Source organism: Sciurus carolinensis, chromosome 11, assembly GCF_902686445.1.
Source record: "Sciurus carolinensis chromosome 11, mSciCar1.2, whole genome shotgun sequence".
In the NCBI taxonomy this organism is placed as follows: domain Eukaryota; kingdom Metazoa; phylum Chordata; class Mammalia; order Rodentia; family Sciuridae; genus Sciurus; species Sciurus carolinensis.
The window spans coordinates 21,789,337-21,808,681 of record NC_062223.1 but is presented as its reverse complement, the minus strand read 5'-3'; the positions used below and the strand labels follow the sequence as shown (position 1 = coordinate 21,808,681).

At 33.3% G+C, this 19,345-nt stretch overlaps 1 pseudogene; it reads right to left on the bottom strand.

The window, feature by feature from the left end:
• Nucleotides 1-12,281: 12,281 nt before the first annotated feature.
• Nucleotides 12,282-13,245, bottom strand: LOC124960037 (olfactory receptor 10AG1-like; annotated as a pseudogene).
• Nucleotides 13,246-19,345: the final 6,100 nt, after the last annotated feature.

The following is a 19,345-nucleotide window of genomic DNA, read 5'->3' as shown; positions in this document are numbered from 1 at the left end:
TCCTAAGGTTCTTCAAACTTCTTCCAAAATTATACTCTAAATGAAACTTTGATATTACAATATAAAAAGGCACAATTGAGACTCTATGATGACACAAACTCCCAGATGAAAAAGAAGTGGCTTTACTATGATTATAAGTATGTGAAACTCTACCACAAAGTATTTTATTTTCTGACATAAAAATTTTTTTTAAATTTATTCTTATATCTAATTAAGCTGACAACTTAATACATGGACAGTGTTTTAGTCAGTTCTTTAGCTCCTTTTACTAAATTACTACATAATTGTAGAAGAGAAAAGGCTTATTTGAGGACTCACAATTTCAGAGATCTTAGTCCATAGAATGCGGGCTCCATTCCTCAGGGCTTGAGGTGAGGCTGAACATCACAGCAGAAGAGCGTGGCAGAGGGAAACTGCTCACATCATCAGGAAACAGAGAGACAGAGAGTCTCCACTCTTCAAATACAAAATATATACGCCAAAGTCATGCCCCAATTCCAATCTCCTCCAGCCACACCCTAGCACTTCAGTTACCACTTGGTAAATGCCTGCTGATTGGGTTAAGACTCTTCCACCCAATCATTTCTCCACTGAACCTTCTTGCATTGTCTCACACATGAGCTTTTTGGGGACACCTCATATCCAAACCATAGCAGACAATTATTAAATCTGCTGATTGAATCATAACTTTACTCCGGACTATCATACATTGTACGTGCACAGTTGAGTATCAAACCCTAACTTTTAGGAATTGCCATCCTCTTCTTTCTCTTTGCTAAATCAGCTCACTCTTTTTAAATGCTTTTTGCACTTTCTAATCTCCTTTGACTCTCATTTCCCTCTGTTCAAATAGAAGTGTACATTTATAAAGTAAAGTAGAACCAATCTTTAAAATATAATAAGCAAGAAACAGCAATATGAACAGAACTTGTGCTTCATCTTCATCTACAGTTAATGAATCTTAGCTTTCCTTTTCTTTTTCATAGATGGGGGAGTCTTAAATTTCCACTGGCAAATGGACCTGCAATTTTATGAATATTTACAGTAATTCTCCATGCCCAACTACATATAAAGAAAAAATATTATAATTCCTACTACTCAGAAAACTGATGGGAGATGATGAATAATTTCCCATCAACCTGGGCAAATTTGCAATACCTCATCTCAAAATAGAAAAGAATAAAGACCTATGGATGAAGTTCCTAGTACAGTGCCCCTGGATTCAATACTCAATACCTAAAAAGAGAGAAAATTTATACTTACAATTATTCAAATTGTTCTTAAATTATAGACACAATTGGGCTTAAGAAGCTTACTCATCTCACCCAACATTCTTGCTGATTTCTCTGACTTTGGAAAACGTTTGGAACTTGCTACTTATACTACTCAGAGGAAAAAAATCACTAGTAGTTCTGTTAGATATAGCCACCTTTTTGGAGTGCAGATACTTCATGTTTATTTGTGAGCCCCTTTGAAACAATGATTTCATTTAGTTTGAATAGTGTGGAATTAATCAGAACATTGTCGTACATATTATATTCAGAGCAAGTTGATGGAACTAAATTAAAAATAAGAAATAATGGGTGATACTAGTGTATAGAAGTTGGAAGGATGTCTGTCCTTCTGCCAGAAACCTCTAAAGAAAAAAAATGTGAACATGCTAACATTCCTCTAGCAATTTTAAATCCATTTTTCATGGATTTTTGACTCATAAACTAGGAACCTTCTTAATAGTAGTAGGATGCAGAGATATTTTTATACTGTGTATTCAATATTGTTCTAACCCATTTTATATAATTCAGTTTTCAAGAGATAGGATCTCCAGGTTTGTGATGTGAAATAGTTAAATGCATGTTTATCACATGATTATTTAGCAAATAGTAACATCTAAAAATATGATGTGAACAATAAACTTTCATACTTTCTCTTTATATTGAGAAGAATTTTCCATTTTGCTCTCAGTTCACCTAATAATAGCCAAAGTCGTAAGAGTGCAAATGTAATGCAAGAGCAACTTGGAATTGAAAAAGTAACCAACAACAAAGGGTTCTTTTAAAATTTTAAATATTACTTATTGTTCATGTTCATAAAAATAAAACTGAACATAAAAATGAATTCTATATTTGTCAAATGTATTCCATGTTTATCTACTTTGGAATTAGGTTAATCCTAATGCTTACCTTTATTGATAGGTAAAAGACAGAAAATAGTAAATAAGTTTGTTCTTCTCATATTTTGGGAATTTACCTTCATTTGTAACAAAGGGTCAGCCTTATCTACTATATATTCTACTCTCAGGAAAAAAATAAATAAAAAAGCAGTGCTCCTGAGGTAGGAAATAGTGTCTGCCCTGGGGATTAGTCTTTTCCCAGGTAACTTATTAATAGAGGAAATTAATTTCCTGCTATTCAAGGAATTTAACATAACAAACTAAAACATGAATGGCTATACTATCCCCTATATTCTCAGTCTCTCTTCCTTTTTGTGCTTATTAATAAATATAAACACTGAGAAATCAATCGGAAAGAAGTTTATGTGTCATTAAAAGTTTTCAAGAAGTTCAATGTGTTTCAAATGTTCCTGTTGAGTCTGCCACCTGTAAATCCACATTGGGCAGTTAGACCTTGTGATCACTTCCATAAAGAACAGGGCAGGAGGGGAATGCAGAGCAGTACACACTTTATCTTGTCAGTTGCAGAAACTAGAAAAGTCTTTCAGACTTTTCAGGAAGAATCCTCAGTTTAAAATTTAGTGACAGATTACAGCAACCTGGACAGGAGACTGTAAAATGTAATGTCTAGCTAGATCGCCTTGTAACCAACTAGGATTTCCTATTTTTATCGTTAATTGCCTTCACTTGTCAAAATCTAGAATTTTACGAAGTTATTGCTTGATTTTCTAGTCAAGGAGTTCCTCAAATTGAGTGTAAGTTAATAAAATAGGTTTCTATACCTGGCCCACACATCCCCACACAAATACACTGACACACACTCCAGTCCCAGGGAGACAGTATTAGATCTAGACACAGGAACCCAGAATATGTTTACACAAATAAAAGGAATAATGATTACATAAATGGAAAATATACTTTAGAAGCATATGCCTTCCTCATTTCCAAACTTTGAAAGCTACAACCATTTGAGGGTTGTATATTTAACTTTCCTATTTTGACTGATATTATTTGTGATTAATTTAATTTTAGCATTATAGTATACATGCAACATTAATTGTTGTTTTAAATTTCATTTGAATCTTGTACATTGTTTAATTAAGCCATGTCTTTCTCATACTGTTCAATTAGGGAAATGTCCATATATTTTCTGTGCTTCCTTTGATAGATATGTGATTTACCAATACTTTCCTGGGTCTGTAGGCTGTATTTTTATTTTCCTAAAAATGTTAACACAGAATGAAATGTTTAACATTGATGAAGTACAATTTATAAAGAATTTCTTTTCAAGTTTGTGCTTTTGGTAACATTTATGATGTATGCCTACTCATGGTAACATATTTTATCATACATTTGCTTCCAACAACAATGTATTTTAAACATTCTATACCTAAGTAAATCATAACTAGTCAATAATTTCTTGAACCAAGAATATTAATTTTCAGGTTTTTTGAATAGAAGTTCAATTTCTTTCAAGAAAAGTCTTTGCATCCTTATCAAAAAACTCTGTACAACTATGTTGCATCAATAAAAAGTTGAAGAAAACTAAGCTAACCTAAATAAGAATAGTAAAATTCACTGTGTTTTGAACAATACAGTTTCCATTGCCCACTTTCAGTTACATGAAACAGATCTACCAGGATGTTATATGCCAGATAGGTTAGCAACTCTCTAATTATTACAGGAGAAGGTTGCTGTGACTTCAAGCAGCATATTGGGATGAGATTTCCAGAATTTTTATAAATGATGTCAACTATGGTAGAAAGTCATTGTGGGGGTGGGGCCAACATTATAGCTATGTCTGTGTGTCCATAGATTTGGGACAGATTAGCCAACAATTTAACAGGAATTTCAGGGGAATGGGAAAATGAAAGTCAGTACTGTTGAAATCCTAATTATAGTAGTGATCTGAATGATTGGGTTCAAGTGCACAGCCACATCCATACTCAAGACTGTCTTGAGAGGGATCCAGGTGAAGGTGAACATGTAAATGCAGTGAGTATAATCCATCAAAACTTGCAAAGTTCCTGAAATTAATATATTTCCCAAGTTTCCAAGCCACTCACAAATTCATCAATAAATAAATATTGGAAGTCTTCCTGGCTATATTATTAAAGAACAATAAATATCACTGACTGATCATTAAACTATACTGAACAATGGGGAGTGCTTAGGAATTCAGACATTGGAATACAAGTGATAATGGTAATAAAGATAGTAATAATAATAATAAGAAGAATGACCAGACTTTACCAGCAACTTCACAGTGTAATCTGATTCCACGAAATTACTCCAGGCAAGAGCATAAACACACATATGGCAACAAACACGCCTTCCTAAATGGCCCTAGAATCTGGATGTGCTATAGGATGTTAGATCAATTGTTCAGTTTTAACTGGACTTTATGAGATATGTAACAAAATAAGAAAGTATTATCTATACATAGAAACAAAATCAATAATATCATCAATAGCAGGTTGCTGCTAGAAGTCCATATGCTATCAGGAATATTAAATTAAGTCTTTGAGTTGAAAGGAAGTGACACCATAGATCAAGTCCAAATAATAAAAATCAAAGAGAGTCTTTGTGATGCTAATTCCATCAGCAATTATAAGGCAGAGTGTTCACAGAATTTTTCTATTTCTCTTGTACAAAATTTTAAGAAGTTATTCGAACCAGTAATTTAAGCTGAGATTTTGCATAATTTATAGACAATTCTGAAAAAATTAAAATTACTATAAAAGACAATATGAATAATTTTATAGGAAACAAGTAGGTTGGACAAACCAACTTCTTGAATGACTTCACATCCAAAATAATGTGAAATAATATGAAATAAAATATCTATATAGACTTCTAATGACCAATTGAATTAATATTAATCTCTACACAAAATTCCAAGCAAGAGAGGGTTTCACTAATGATTGTATTTTTCTTCTTACTTTCAGTTTTGTATTTCAGCAATTTTAATGTTTTACTACCTCAATATAATTATACATGATAGTTGGTTTTATTTTGACATACTCGACTCATAGTGGCATGGATTTAATATGATCCATTTCAGTTCTAAGTGTCTCCTCTTTTCCTCTCCTCGACCTTTCTGAAAGAACAAATATTTCAAGATGAATCCACAGGCCTGCCATCGTATCTCAGTTTTAATTGGTATTTTCTCAAGCACGTTTCAACAGCTCTGTATCATAGATTATTTTCTTCCACACTAAATGTTATTTGTTAATAAATATCATTTATTATTTTAGTGGTGCTAGGGCTCAAACACACATTAATGAATCTACAATTCCAGCCCTATCTTTAAACAATTTTAAGTTATATAAAAACATTACAATTGTACGTATCAATGGGGTACCGTGTTATGTTTTTGTACATGAAATCATTGTATAATGTTTAAATCATGTACATATTTATTTCCTCAAACATTATTTCCTTATTGTGAAAATATTCACGATCCCTCCTCCTACCTTTGTGGAATATAGAGTACATTTTTACATTTATTTTTCAACACTCCATTTCCTCCCATCACTTGATTTGAAAATAAATGCCTTTATCATGTAGTTCATAATTGTGGGAAGTTACAGAAAATATTTTATGACAAAAGGAAAAAGTATCCTTCAATAGGTTATCATGTGGGAGCTACTTTGAGTTTTACTTAGTATGGGAACATGGATCCAGATAGAATCAATCAAGAAAATAACTGGTAGAAACCAAGGTGGTCAGAGGTATGTGATAGGGAGTAAGTTTGTGGTCCATTAGATATAAAGAGACTGGCCACTAACTTAAACTCCATGTGCAGGGGGTCCTTCACAGTCTCTACTGTTATAAAAACAAAAGAAACAAACAACAAAAACCACAAACAAACCAGAAAACTCTACAAACTATTCTATTTTCATTTTTTTGAAAACTAACATATTTCAACTCAATATGAAATAACATATTTCAACTCAATAATGATGGACAATTTCTTCACTTACTGATATGTTTCATGATTGCAAGCTAAGGCAAATCTCTTTCATTGAACTTGTGTTTGAATCCTAACTCCAGTATTTATTATCTGTGATATAAGAAAAAAGTTATTTAACATTTCTAAGGTAACTTATTTATTGAGATAACATTGGCAAAATATCACTGATCCAATTTAATGTTATTGTCATCTAGTTATGCTTGAAATTGTGTAGATCTTAGAAATAGGGCATTAGGATAATATGTCATTAGCTCCCAGGTTGTCACATTGCTTAGATAATTTTATTTCACAGAGTTATTGGCTTACTCTATAGGTACTTTATACCATTCTTTCTTTTCCTTTGAGTCAGGATGATGGAAAGTTAAATCTGACTCACTAAATAAAATATTTAAGAGGTATTCATTAATTCTCAGGGAGCATTTAGTATATATACAATTCTAGAAGTGAATTCTACTTTGGATATTGCACCCAAGATGTCTTCTGTTTCTGGCTCTTCACTAATCCTAACTTTACCAATCATCCCTCCAAATCTGCAACTTTGGACCTTGTCCTCCAAACATAGTATAAGGGTAGTCATGGAAAAGGAACAGAGTCCTACCAGGATGGACTGGAATTGAATTATAGCTCCTCTTCTTGTTGGAGGATTCATGTTGTGAGATTCATGCAAATAGCCCTATTCCATGTGGATAGGGGAAAGGATGGATTGTATAGAGAAAAATGAGGGGCAGGCAGCAGGGAGGAAAGATAATAGAATGAGACAAACATCATTACCTTTTGTACATGTATGATTACACAAACGGTGTGACTCTACTTCATGTAAAACCAGAGGAACAAAAGTCGTACCCCATTTGTGTACAATGAATCAAAAGAAAAACAAAAAACAAAACAAAACAAAGAAACAGGCTAATAGTTGTATGCAGAATTAGGACTAGTATCTAAATTACTTATCTTAATATGTAAAAGAGCTTTAAGAAGGCATGGCATTTATTCAAGTCTATATAAATGCTACTTATTAATTTTCTTGTAAGTTTATTCACTGTAGTTATTTGAAATGGAGGTCCCGCTGACGTGAGGACAGCAATGTCCCCCAGTAAACACAGACATTGGAGAACAGGCTCAGAAGCCACAGATCTAATTTTACTTATGATTGTACAAGACATACAGAGGCACATTATCCACTCAGGTTAAGATGCTTGTTAAAACTTAACAGAACCAACTTATAGGTAAGCTATACATCATACTATTGTAAACAAACCAAGTATGCCTAAGTGATTTTGTCTGGCAGCAAGTCTGAGACAAATGACTGGGCAAGCTCCAGCACACAGCATGAGGCGACGCAGCCCAGGTGAACTCACATCCAGCAAGCTGAGGCTTCCCCTCAGCTTGTAGCTCAGCCTCAGTAACTGCAAAGGTCTACAATCCATGGTGAGTCTTTACCATTTCCTCAGTTTCTCCAATCCAGACTGTTTGGTTTTTTTAAACCATGGTGTCAGCAACTGCTGTCAAATAAGCTTGAGGAATGTCCCCTACATTTCCTCCTTCTTTACTAATTGAAGCAAGCAGGGACTTTGCAAGTACTTGTGATTTGACGTGGTAAGCTAGTTGCTTAGAAAGAAGATTGAATATACAACAAAACCCACATATGTATAAGAATACAGCAAATATAAATATGAGTGCAGTTACAAAAAGCTGCTTTAACCAAGACATGTCTGGTAACCAAGAAGTCAGCCAATCTAGCAGGCCTATAATTCACTGTTTTAGGCAACATGAAAAAATATTCTCTTAAGTGTTTTTTTTTTTTTTTTTTGACCTGGTATTGTAGGAAGAGAGAGAGAAATCTTATAGCAATCTCTTAAATTTAAGAAATTCCCAGGCTCAACTTGATATATTCAGGAGATTTCTTCACAGTTTTGTTTATATTCTTATTTTTATTCTCTCTCACATTTTATTAAATTCTTTTCTTTATTCTGTTGTTCTACTACCCAAAATACAAATCACTTCTCAGTCAAATGTATTAAATTTTGGCCTGATCTTTCTATGAGACTTTTATTTTACTATCACTAAATCATATAGAGGTAAGATCTATAACTATTTATTACTTGAATTTAGTACTAATCCTAAAAAAAATTAGTCCATTTTGTATGGTGCTCAGTATTTTATCTGGAAATGATTCGAAGTAAGAGACACACTACTTAAATTATCCTCTTTAAGAGAAAGAAATGACAAGAAACTTATCTTCATGTATTGTTAAGGTGAATAACAATATTTAATAAAAATAATTTTACTATTACAATGACTTTTACTGATGAACAAAATATAACTTAATGTTGGAAAATCTCAACATTTTTTTAGGAAGTTATTAGTACCTAAAATGAAATAAATATTATTTCACTCAAAAAAATCAAGGTAGAAAGAGCAAAAATTTGTCAATATGCTCAAATAAAATTATACCCCCCTTCACTTTGGTTAACATTTATGTTTGTATTAAACAAAGGTAATAAAAGTTTTGCTAATGTTCATGTTTTATTAATGCTTTAATTTTTCTATTTTGAATTTAAGCCCCTGTTTTCTGGGAAAATCCAAAAGCTTAACATATGATGCAATAATATTCAAGTTCAGCCAACTATTGCAAGCTGCCTAAGCTTCATCTCTCTGTGTATTTCCTGTACATTAATAACTTAAACCATAAAATAAAATTAAAGAAAAATTTCATCCTGTATTTTATTGCACAAATAATTATGTTGAAGCACAGAATGAACCACTAAAATTCAGTATCATTTTGACCATTATTTTCTGTTTTTTTCTTTGCATTTATGGATGTTTGTCACTCTTTTCTTTTTGCATTTTCAAGTGGAGTGTTTATTGATGACCCTGATTCTTCTAAATGTTGTATTGGATTTATTTGTATCTACTGTGAAAACCTTTGGTTTTGAAAATTCTTAGGGACTTTAAAGTTACATTCTTTAATCATGTTGTGCATTTTGCTTTGATGTAATTTAACCCCTCAAGTGGTAGTGTTTCCCCAAACTTTATGCATTTCATTTAGTAAATAGAGAATATTTTGTTTTCACCTGAATTTTATCCATTGTATACATATTAACACTTTTACATAGTTTGAAATTGTTGAATCTAGGCCATAAGTATCTTATTACAATTTTAGGTAGCTCTTGATCTTTCATGATATTTCACATTCAAATTGTATGTGAATATTGTCAATGAGAAAATAATTTGTTTTTGTGGTTAGATCTTTTGCTTTATCATTGAAATATTATCACTCTGGATTATCTGGGATGAGAATCCATTTTGTACACTAGCGTCTGTTTACTTAAGATGTAATAAGGGACCGAGTAGGGCTCACCTCCCTTACAGAGCTCAGAAGGAACTGCCAGAACTGTATAATGTTAGGGTGATAAGTGTTGCACTCTCTGTGGGCCTGGTCTGATCCTTACCACCCACCACAGTGTAGTCTGCTAAATGTTGACAGGAATACCTCTTAAATCTTTTTTGCACTTGAATTATCTTAATTTGTCTCTCTCAGCAAAATGATTGGTGATTAAAAAATGTAAAAATATATATATTTTTTTTATATTACTGTATTGCTTGTATTCCTCAATGATTATAAGTTAACTTCATGGATTGTTTTCCTGTAAATCATGAATTAAAATATAATCTACACTGAATAAGCATATATGAAACATTTCTTACAAAGTGTTCCCTTAAAATGAAGTTGTCTTATACTATTCTCTAAAAACCAGGTAAAACAAATTGATGTATCTTAGGATTTGCAGCCCTGAACTTTATCACAGTCACTCACATTTATCCCTCTGTCATAAAAACAGAAATAGAAAGCATATTAATAACTTCTTTCTTTGAGTTGCAAAAATCGCATGTGCCATCTTGTGCTGACTTTAGCTTTATGTTAAATAAATAACATTAAGATACCTTTATAATGGAGTGTTACACAGAAATGAGAGTGAGTGGATTACCTGCATGTCAATCATATCAGAAAATGACACTAACATAATGCAGAGTAAAAGAACAAAAAGCGAAGAAATATGAAATAGTGTAAAAACTATATGACTACAACATACATCAAAATACAAAATTGATTGCCAATTTTTGATGAATTGGTGTAGACTACAAAAGTCTAATTTTCTTTGTTTCCTGGCTCTGGGTAAAAAGAATATGTATGAAACTCCAAAAAACTCAATAGCAAAATTGACAAATATCCCAATTAAAAATGAGCAAAGGAGTTGAATAGATGTTTCTCAAAAGCAGACAAATGATTCACAAGTATGGGACAAAATATACAGCCTCACTTATCCTGTCAGAAATGCAAACCAAAACATCACCTCACCTTGACAGAAAGGATTGTGATCAACAAGACTAAAGAATACAATTGTTGGTGAGGATGTAGAGATTAGGGAATAATTGCACACTGTTGGTGAGACTGCAAATTAGTGCAGACACTATGAAAAAGTGTAAGGAACTTCCTCAAAAAATTAAAAATAGAACTAACATGGGATCTAACAGTTCCTTTTCTGAGTAAATATTCAGAGGAAAAGAAACTAGAATATTGAATAAATCTGCATTAATATATCCATTGTGGTACTATTCGCAACAGCCAAGAAATACAAACCATAATAGTATCTATCAACTGACAGTTGAGTAACCAAAATATTTGCATATATACAACGGACAGCCACTAAAAGAATAGAATCATGTCATTTACAACAGTGTGGATATATTTGGAGATCATTATGTTAACTGAGGCAAGCCAAGAACAGATCAGGTACCACATGATCTCACTCACATGTCGAATCTTAATAAAGTTGATCTCACATACATTCAGAGTACATTGCTGGTTAGGAGAAGCAGGGGAGAGCAGGCTATCCTGGGGAATCCATTTGCCTGCTTAATTATATTATTGGAAGAATTCTGTTATTTGAGGACATTGAACTATGATAATTTCTCTCTCCATCAATGTCAGCAACATGCTTTTGTTGGCCTCTCAGCATTATCACTTTGGCATATGGCCCATTCATGGAAAGGCAGAAAAGACAAACCAAGTCCTTCTTATCCTTCCTTTTCCCTTCCTCTTTTGTCATTGCATACATCTGACATACTCTTACTTCTGTTGCTTTTTTAGGGCTCATGTCATCAATTGAGTCACCTTGATAATCTCATAATGTCATAGTTTGCAATCTGGCATACCTGTGCAAAGTTCCATTTCTCATGTGGTTACTGTATTCACAAGCCACATGAATTAGGGCTTTTAGCCCATCACAATGATCTAGTGAAATGGGTTAACTGGTTTACCTGGTCTTTATTTGATCAGATCTCTAACTTTTAAAATTATTAACTGAAGCATCATATGATATTGCACTCCAGGCAGTGTTGGTTAGGTTATCTAGGACTAATGCTATTGCTTTCATATTAATAATGGTCTTTAGATGTTTAATTGAGTGAATACCTTACCAGATAGGAGTGTTGTATTTTATTTTTTACTCATATAGGAAGTGTTAAGGAAGAAAATTAAATGTTCATAAGCTATTTTTTTATATTGTCTCTGGAGTAATTTCACACTGACATGCACTGAATTGAATAAATGTGCTATCCTTGTTTAGTGATGCTGTAAAATCTGTAGATTTTGCCAAGGGTCTGAGGTAGGAAACAGCAATATCATTTTGTATTATTCATTTAATTACTCACATAACAAACATTTAATATTCAACTGCATTTGGAAAGTCTATGTATTATGAATCAAAGGAAATTAGTAAGCACTATAACTGTTAGTACATAAGAAATTATGTAGGTGAATAACCTGCCAGTTTATTTCAGTTGCAAATCATAGCACTTGATTCTGCTTATTGATGTTACAAGAGAAATATCATGTATGCTTCAATGTTTTTGATGAGAAAATATTCTTCTTGAGATAACAATTATTGAAGATAAACAAATTTCCCCAGGATATTAGCAACCAGAGTAAAATTCAGGTTCATGTTCAGAAGTAACACAAATAGATACTAAATTGGAAATGATCAATATCGCAAAGGGAGAATGTAAGATCTGAAATATTTTTCTGATAACTCTGTGATGAGCACTGTAAACTTCATTCATAAATCTGTGATACTATCATTTAAGCAACAATCTTTTCAATGCAGCAATCACATCCTTATTCCTAAGACTGTATATCATGGGATTAAACATTGGAGTCACTAATAGTGGTATAGAAAAGAGAGAGCAGTTTGTCAGTTCCTCCAGAATGGTTGGATTTGGACATAAGGAAGTTAATGGATGCTGATCCAAAAAGTAAAATCACAACCAGTAGGTATGGGGAGCAAGTGGAGAATGCCTTAGCTCATCCTTGGACTGTGGGCAACCTCAGAATAGTAAGAACAATTTTACTATAAGAGGCAAGTATCAACATAAAAGGTACTGCCCCAACTAATATCACCACTACATAGACAGGCACCTCATACACTGAGGTATCCCCACAGGCTAACTTGAGAATAGGGGGTATGTCACAGAAGAAGTGGTTGATTTGGTTAGAATGACAAAATTGCAGAGAGAATATCTGCCATGTCTGCCCTACCTGGACTGGCATTCCCCCAAGCCAGGCACCAGCTGCCAGTTGATGGCACTTATTTGGGTTCATGACTAGAGGATAGTGCAGAGGTTTGCAGATGTCCACATAGCAGTCATAGGACATCACAACCAGGAGGAAGCATTCTGCAGTTCCCAGTACAAGGAAGAAGCACAATTGGGTGGCACAGTCCAGTAAGGAGATACTCCCATCCTGAGTCCAAAGGCTGGCCAGCATCCTGGGGAGAGTGACTGAAACATAACAGATTACCAGAATAGAAAAATTTGCCAGGAAAAAATACATGGGTTTGTGCAGTGCAGGGTCAAGCGTGGTTATTATGACTATGAGGCTGTTCCCAATGAGGACAACCATGTAAATGATGGAGAACAGCCCAGACAGAAACCCTTGGAGGTTTGGAAGTTCATAAAATCTCAGCAGGACAAACTGGACCACTGTGGAGACATTGTCTTCTGCCTCTACCTCTTCATGTTTCATCTGTGGGAAAGATTCAGTCAGAAGTAGAAAATTAACTTCATTTTCCTTTTGTTTTCTTATGTGTACACTAAAGATGGCATACTTTCAAATATCCCGATTACCTTTCAGATAAAAGTGTATGACCTCCATAATGTCTGAAATTCGGTGAACACATACCCATTCTTTATTCCTAAGTGTATCTGCAATAACTCTTTTAATATTTTCTTTCTGTGCTGAGTGTTGTTATACATTCCTTCTGTTTCTGTGATGAGGCACATCACTTTACTTTTCATTTGAATCTAGGTTTAAGTGAAGCAATAATTTTCCTCTTTCAGAAGATGTTTTCTGGTCTCCAAACATCATGTTGAGTATAATTATCAGTTCAAAATTAACTTAAATTTATGAGAAAACCTTCGTTAAGAAATCTGTAATCAGCCCAGAATGATGATGTGGCTGGGGCATCACTGGCCTCACTATGACTATTGGGAATATTTTGGAAGTGTGCCAGAATAGGTGAATGGTATGCTTGTGGTGATGGCCTTCAGCATCCTTTTCATACAGTAGCTTGGAAAAATGCCAGGATTTAATTGCCATTGGATTTCAGTGTGAACGTGGACTTGCCTGCAGAAAATAATGGAAAGAACGGTTCACCCTTTTATCTCTGAACATTGAATGAGATAAATTTCCAGATTGTGTTCTCTATTTTTATGTTATTGGACCTATAATACAAAGCTGCCTTGCATCACAACCTAGCTTGTCAGTGTGAAAACTGCTCTCCCTGCCTTTTCCGGTGCAGCCATTTTCCCCGCCTCCGAACCACTTGTCAGTCTGTGAACATCCTAGTTAGCTATTGGTTCATCAGTTAGCTTCCAAGTGTTCTTCTCCATTATTGGTCCCCTGTTAGCCTGGCAGAATTCAACTGCTTAAGGGTGGCTACCCCGCCATCTTTTCTCTTGCTTTTCTCTCCCCCTGACTTGCTTTCTCTCTCCTCCTTGCTTTTCCACTCTTTCTTGCATGCAGCCTTTCTCTTTCCCTTTCTTTTCCTCTCATTTTCTCCCTTACCCTGCACGGAGACACTCTGTTTGCTTAATAAACCCTCTTATGTGATTTCCCATGTCGTGCGTGGTTTTCGTGGGATTCCTTACAGGACCAATGTATAAATAACTAAGATATAACCATTTAATACAGTTTGATAGTATGTAACAATCAACCTCAGTACTGTCACTACAATATTACATTCTGTGCAAATGTCAAAAAAAAAAAAAAAGAAATCCTTAATAATTTTAGGGAAGAGTATATTTAATCTTTAACATTGATTTTTGTACATTTCCAAAGACCATTTTAGCTTTGATATTCTGTATAGTCCATTATAAAATTAATGATTAGTTGTTCACCAAATATAATGCAATACTACATAATCTTTAAAAATCTGTATTCATTTAAATATAAGATTATGAAACCAGAGGTCACAGATTTTCTTCAGATTTTGTAGTCCAATTGATGTTGAGATGATTACTGAGTATCTTGAGATGTAGTAGGAACCTTTAAGATGGTTTTCCTATCCAGGGAAGCTCAATAGTCAGGAGGTAGGTTTATTAGCATCTGTGGTCTATAAACCAGTTGTAGATCAAATGTGCACCTCTTTATTCTGAAGGCAGATCTACCGCATGCATAAGACAATAAACACAAGTCTTCTTGATATTTTCTGAAGTCTTTCATGTTCTCAGAAATGGCTGCTATTCTACTGAGTTCATTGGCTCAATACCATCTATACAGTTGCTTGTGTATATGTGGGTTTGTGCATGAATGTGTTTGCACACTTTATTCATTTACATTATAAATGAATTCATTTTTATTTCTTGACCTGTTTTATAACTTATTTTGATATTTTGCACAATATTTTATTTGAGATGTAGAACAGTTTTCCAAACACTTTGATTTTCTGACTTCTTGGACAATTTACAAATGAATCAAATAATTGAAGTAATGCCCCAGATTAAAGTTCAGGATTTCTGGGTTTCTGGGTATTCCTCTCATGGGTGTGTATATGTGTTTGTGTGTTTTGTGGTTGGTATGTAGGAATTATTATATTTCCATTCAATCTTGCAGAAGAAGTCCATCATCTCATTATTCACTAAATAATGTTCATATTTGTAATAAGTAATTTAAACACGAAAGGACTAAATCCCAAAGGATGTGTACCTCTAATCTTATTCTAAAACTGTTAAGTGTGCATGGTGGTCAAGATTTCAGCTTCAAAAACACATGATAAAAGGAGAAAGAAACAGTCCATGCTAGACTTGGTCACCTGTGAACTTTCTATTTCTAAACATGGGAATGTTGAATAAGATTTTCTTTTTCCATATATAGATTCCATCAAATATTGAAGTCCTTAAGGTACTTCAAACATCTTTCATAATTGTACAATTACTGTAAATGAAAATTTGTTGTTACAATGTAAAAAGGTGTAACTGAGACTCTAAGTGGAACACAAACTACGAGATGAGAAATACCTTTACTGTGGTAACAAGGATATAAAACTCTACTGTGAAGTATTTTCTCTTGCTGCACTCACATAAAAATTTTTGAGCATTTACTTTGTATTAAATTAAGCCTAGAATTTAATTCATGGAAAATTCTAAAAAACACTGGCTGAATCCTCACTTCACTGTGGACATGTGATGTGTGCCCACTTTGATATGTAACTCTAACCTTGAGGAATTGCCATCCTTTCCTTTGTCTTTGCTACATCAGCCCACTCTTTTTCATGGTTTTGCATATTGCAATCTCCTTTGGCTTTTGTTTCCCTATGTTCAAGTAGGAGTGGACATTTATAAAGTAAATTACACCCCAGTTTCCAAAATATAATGACCAACAAAAAGCAATATGAACAGAACTTTTGCTTCCTCTAACCTACTGAATTTTTCCTTTTCCTTCCTTTCTCCTAGATGGGAAAGTATTAAATTTCCATTTGTAAAATGAACTAGCTATTTTATGAATACTCAATATATTTCTCCATGAATAACTATATACAAAGGAAAAAAAAATATTATAATCCCAGCTACTAAGAGAGCTTAGGCAGGAAGATGAAATAAATGTTTGAGACCAGCTTGGAAAACTTAGCAAGACCTTATCTCAAAATAAAAAGGAATGAAGAACTGGGGATGAAACTCATTGTTAGAGGGCCCCTGGATTCAATACCCAACACCAGAAAAGAGAGAAATGTTATACTTTCTCTGACTATTCAAATTGTCTTATACTCTAAACACAATTTGGCATAAGAAACTTCCTCAAACTGCTGAACATTCTTGTTGGTTTCTGTAATTTTGGAAACTTTAGAAAAATCTTTTTATACTACTAAGAGAGAAAATTACTACTAACTCAACTAGATGTAGCCATGTTTGTTTTGGTTTAGATACTTCATGTTTATATAATGGTTATTCCCTTTGAAATAATGATCTTCTGTGATATAAATAGTGGATAGTTAAATTAGAGCTACTATCATACATAATACTTATATCAAGAGCAAGTAGTTGAAATCAAACTAAAGTTAAGAAATGAAGGTAGATCCAATCAGAAGGATGTCCTTCTGCCAGAAATCTCTAATGATGAACAACAAAACCATGCTAACATTTCTCTAACATTTTTAGATTCATTTATCAAGCATTTTTACTCATCACAAGCAGGAACCTTTTTAATATTAGTAAGATAAAAAGCCATTTTAATACTGTATATTCAATATTTTGCTCACCCAGTATATGTAATTGGGTTTTCACAGGATATTATGTCCAGATCCTATTGATGTAAAATAGTTAAATACATGCTTATCACACAATTATTTATCAAATATTAGAATATAAGATGATGATGACAATAATCTTTCATGTTGCATCCTTTCAAGAAAAGGATTTCCTACTTTGTTCTCAGTTCACCTAATACTAGAAAAAGTCACAAGAGTACAAACGTAATCCTAAAGAGCAACTTCGAATTGAAAAAGTAACCAACAACAAAGAATTCCTTTTAAATTTTAAATATTTCCTATTGTTCATGCTAATAAAATTAAAAGCAGACATAAAAAAATTGTATATTTGTCAAAGTAGTCCATGCTTATCTATTTTATAATTAGGTTGATTATAATGTTTACCTTTATCAATTGATAAAAGACAGAAAATAATAAAGAAGTTTATCCATTTTATAGTTTGGGACTTTAATTTGTAACAGAAGGTAAGCCTCTTCTAACTAACATATATTCAACTTTCAGAAAAAAAAAAAGAAGAAGAAAGAAAGCAACAATAACAGTGCTCCTGAGGTAGGAAATAGTGTCTGCCCTGGGGATAAATCTTTTCCCAAGTAACTTTCTGACTGAGGAAAGCATCTTCCTTCTATTCATGTAGTTTGGTTGAAAAAACTGTAACATGCATGGCTATTCTACTCCTTATATCCTCAGTTTCTCCTCCTTCTTTGTGCTTAGAAATATAAACACTGAAAACATCAGAAACTTATAACTGCGTATTAATTATGATTACATTCTAACAAAGCTGCGAGTGTTCGGGGTCTTCTGTTATAAAGAAGTTTATGTGTCATTAGATGTTCTCAAGAGGGTTGAGGGTCATCAGACAGTCCTGCCATCTTCACCACTAATCTGCCTGCTATAAATCCACACTGGGCAGTTAGACCTCATCATCCCCCAGATAAAGAAAGAAGCAGAAGGAGAATGGAGAGCAGTATTCACTGTTCCTTATCAGCTGCACAAACTAGAAAAGTCATGCACACTTTCCAGGAAGAATCCCCATTGCAATATTCGGTGACAGGACTATAGCAACCTGGACAGGAGGCTATAAAGTGTAATGTCTAGCTAGATTGCCATGTGACCAACTATGATTTGCTGTTTTTATGATTCAATGTCTTCAACTGTCAAAACTTAGACTTTTTAAAAGTTATTGCTTGGGTTTACAGTCAAGGAACTCTTCATATTGAGTGTAAATAAATAACATAGTTTTATATACCTGACCCACACATCCCCACACAAATACACTGACACACATTCACAAGTTCAAAGAAGAAAATATTAGGTCCAGCCACAGGAACCTGGAATATATGTATAAAACCATAAGGAAAAATGATTACTTATATGGAAAATACACTTTGGGAACATATGCCTTCCTCATTTCCAAACACTGAAAGCTACAACTATTTAAGGGTTATATATTTACTTACCAATTTAGAGTGATATTATTTGTGATTAATTTAATTTTAGCATTAAAATATACATGCAACATTAATTGTTGTTTTAAATTCATTTGAAATTTGTACATTGTTTAATTAGGCCATGGCTTTCTCATCCTGTTAAGTTAGAGAGATCTTCATGTATTTTATATGCATTTCCTTTGATGGATATGTGACTTTCCAATACTTTCCTGAGTCTGTAGTCTGTATTTTTATTTTCCAAGAATGTTAACACAGAAAAAAATGTTTAATATTGTGAAAGTTAATTGAAAGATTGTCTTTGTGCTTTTAGCAACATAAATATATGCCTATACATAGTCATACATATTTTCTCATATATTTTTGTACAAAAAATATTTTTTTTAAATTTCTACAGCTAAATCAATAGTATTTTGAGTTTGATTTCTGGAAGTAAGAATTTTATGTTTAGGTTTTTGCATGTATAGAAGTTCAAATTTCTTCAAGAAAGTCTTTTCATCCTTCTCAAGAAACTATGTACAACCATAATGTACCAATACAATGTTTAAGAAAATTAAGCCAACCTGAATAAGAAGAGTGAAATTTGCTGTTTGGCACAAGGCATTTCCTATTATCCATTTTCAATTACATGGAATAGAAGACCTACCAGGACTCAACATGCCAGAGAGATTAGCTACTTTCTGATTTATACAGTAGAAGGTTCATATAACTTCAAGCAGCATGTAGTAACGGAATTTCCAGGATTCTTATTACAAAAAGATGTCAACTTCTGTAGCAATTCATCAAATGGAGAATCTAAGATTATAGCTATACCAGGGTGTTCATAGACTTTGAGAAAGATTAGCCAACAATTTAACAGGAGTTTGTGGAGAATGAGAAGATGAAAGTGGGTACTGTTGAAATTCTAATTTAGTGATCCAAATGACTAGGTGGA